The sequence below is a fragment of the Psammomys obesus genome, unplaced genomic scaffold, assembly GCF_907164565.1.
Source record: "Psammomys obesus unplaced genomic scaffold, mPsaObe1.curated_primary_1811, whole genome shotgun sequence".
Taxonomy (NCBI): Eukaryota; Metazoa; Chordata; class Mammalia; order Rodentia; family Muridae; genus Psammomys; species Psammomys obesus.
The window spans coordinates 2,261,288-2,264,736 of NW_026596091.1; the positions used below are offsets into that span (position 1 = coordinate 2,261,288).

The window sequence follows — 3,449 nt, forward strand, 5'->3', positions numbered from 1 at the left end:
CATGTTTTTATAGATCTTGGGAATGAACAAGAAAGGAAATGTTATGGTTTCATAGTGATTTGTTTGTGTGTCAATCAGGCTGGTTAGTTTTTGTCACCTGTCTAAGCCTAGATATATCTAGGAAGAGAAAATCTTTTTTGTTTGTTTGTTTCACATTTATATTTACTGCGTATCTGAGTTACTTTTCACTCCTTGACTAGTGCCCAAGTCCTTATTATAAAACAATTCATTCTGCTGAGTTGGCCTCCACTGATTCTTTGGTTAATCTTCAGGCACAGTTTTTGCATGTCTTCTTTCACATACAGCATAGTGGTGTAAGCCACGAAGCACTCCGAATAAGTCTGAAAGAACAAAGGAGTGCCATTGCTTTCAGTCCCATTTAACAAAGGAATAACCGATGGGTTATAACTCTTCCTTTATGACAGTGGAACAGTGTGGTACTTGACTGCCAAATACCCACTTTTATAAAAAAGCTGAAGCGCCAGGACATGAAACACCTCATGCTACGCCAGTCAGTGAACTTCTCAAAAAACAGCCTTTTTTGCTTATGCTACCAGAATGCAAAGCATCAGTTACAAAGAGCTTGGAAGTAATGAAGGTATCAAAAAACAGAAATGTAGTCAAAAATACATAGGTCTTCAAAGCTTCATGTTGAGCCTTGAAACTGTTTCTGAAAGTGAAGTTTGCCAGTATTCCAGATAAACCACTACTTGTTCTAAAGACTAAAATTCCACGTACATTTACAGTCTCTTCTTTTCTATAATATTCAAACTTCTTTCCTATGATTTCAGTGATCATTGTTCTTATGAGCTCTGCATCTCCTAGAGAAGGAATCAGATGATACATGCTGGAGAGGTTGTGGAGAAAGGGGAACCCTACTCCATTGCTGGTGGGAATGTAAACTTGTACAACCACTTTGGAAATCAATCTGGCACTTCCTCAGACAATTAGGAATAGTGCTTCCTCAAGATCCAGCTATACCACTCCTAGGCATATATCCAAAAGATGCTCAAGTACACAGGACATTTGCTCAACCATGTTCATAGCAGCTTTATTCGTAATAGCCAGAATCTGGAAACAACCCAGATGTCCCTCAAGGGAGGAATGGATACAGAAATTGTGGTACATTTACACAATGGAATACTACTCAGCAATTAAAAACAAGGAAATCATGAAATTTTCAGGCAAATGGTGGGACCTAGAAACGATCATCCTGAGTGAAGTATCCCAGAAGCAGAAAGACACACATGGTATATATTCACTTATAAGTGGATATTAGACATATAGGATAAACATACTAAAATCTGTAAACCTAAGGAAGCTAAGCAAGAAGGAGGACTCTGGGCAAGATGATCAGTCCTCACTCAGAAGGGCAAATAAGACAGACATCGAAAGAGGGAGAAAACAGGTAACAGGACAGGAGCCTACCACTGAGGGCCTCTGAAAGACTCTACCCAGCAGATGCTGAGGCTCATAGCCAAACTTTGGGCAGAGTGCAGGGAATCTTATGAAAGAAGGGGGAGTTATAGAGACCTGGAGGACAGGAGCTCCACAAGGAGAGCAACAGAACCAAGAAATCTGGGCCCAGAGGTCTTTTTCTGAGACTGATACTCCAACCAAGGACCATTCCTGGAAGTAACCTAGAACCGCTGCACAGATGTAACCCATAGCAGCTCAGTGTCCAAGTGGGTTCCCTAGTAAGGGAAGCAAGGACTGTCTCTGACATAAACTTAGTGGCTGGCTCTTTGATCACCTACCCCTGAGGGGAGAACAGCCTTACCAGGCCAGAGAGGAAGACAATGCAGCCAGTCCTGATGAGACCTGACAGGCTAGGGTCAGCTGGAAGGGGAGGAGGACCTCCCCTATAGTGAACTTGGAGAAGGACATGGGAGGAGAAAAGGGGAGAGGGGAGACTTGAAGGGGATGAGGGAGGGGCTATAGCTGGGATACAAAGTGAATAAACTTTAATTAATATTAAAATAAAATTAAAAAAACTCTGCCATCTTGATGTCCTGGGGTGCTTCTCTATCTCCCTCCTGCAGCATTCCTGATTCAGAACAAGGTTGTCACCCATGTGGCGCCATCTTGGTGCCCTATGGGACTGATGGGAGGGCCACAAAAGTTCCTCAAAAATTGACCTGTAAGCAATCCCTTGCTTATTGCCTTGATTAATGATGGATGTGGAAGAGTGGAGGCCACTGTGAGCAGTGCCATTCCCAGGTGCTGGTTCTAGATGGTCTAACAGTAGAGCAAAGTAAGCTAGTAAACAGCACTCCTTTGCTGTTCCTTCTTAAGTTCCTGTTTCCAGGTTCTTGCCTTGGGTTTCTGCTCTGAATTTACTCGGTGACCTGTGATGAGTTTGTAAGATGAAATAAACTGTTTCCTTTCCAAGTAGCTTTTAGTCATAGTGTTTTATTACAGCAATAGAAACCCTAATTATGACATGCTGTTCTCCTTTTTCCTCCCAAAGATGTATTTTTAATCACATGTACATGTGTGTGTGTACATGGAGATTTCTGTATGTGTGAGTGCTGGTGCAGAAGTGAGAGAGTCCATAAGAGAATATCAGGTCCTCTCTATCTGGAGTTACATGCAGTTTTAGGCTTCTTACAGTGGATTCGGGAAAGCATTTGGGTCCTCTGCAAGAGCAGCATGTGCTTATAATTGCTGAGCCATCTCTCCAGCCCACCCTTGTTCTTCTATGTTCAAATAAGAGCACCGGTGGTACATCATATGTTTCAAATATGTAGTTCATTTTTAAATAGGAGCTCATAGTTAAGAAACTTTGGATTTTTAAAACATTAGAATTTTTAAAGACTTTAGGGACTTTTAAAGTTGCACTGTATTTTACCTTATGAGATAAACATGAGACTCTGGGAACAGCGGTGGAAAGTTATGGCTCTTAACTGATATGTTTGACCGGTTGAGAAGGGTGAGCTGTGAGCATTAGCTTTGTCAGCTTGTTACACTCTAGAGTCACCTGAGAAGAGTCTCAGTGGGGGATTTTCCAGATCAGACTGGCCTGTGGGCATTTCTGTGGGGAATTACCTAGATTGTATTAACTGAAGTAGGAAGCTGTGCCTACTATAGGTGGTACCATTCCCTAGACAGGGCATCCTGAACTTTATAAGAATAGAGAAAGTGAGCTGAGCACAACCAAGCATGCATGCATTTCTCTTTGTTAACTGTTTATAGGTATGATATGACTAAGTATCTGTTTATAGGTGTGATATGACTAACTGTTGATAGGTATGATATGATTAATTCCTTCAAGGTCCTGCTGCTGTGACTTTTTGTAGACTGTAACTTGGAACTTTGAGTCAGATTTTTCTACCCTAAGTTGCTTTTGTCTGGTTATTTTACCACAGCAACAGGAAAGAAAACTAAAACAACTTCTTTCTTTCTTTCTTTCTTTCTTTCTTTCTTTCTTTCTTTCTTTCTTTCTTTCT

The 3,449-nt window shown here is 41.3% G+C and overlaps 1 pseudogene; it reads right to left on the bottom strand.

Annotated features, from left to right (window-relative positions):
* Positions 1–261: 261 nt before the first annotated feature.
* Positions 262–3,449, bottom strand: part of LOC129691631 (complex I assembly factor TMEM126B, mitochondrial-like) — a 3,917-nt pseudogene continuing 729 nt past the window's right edge.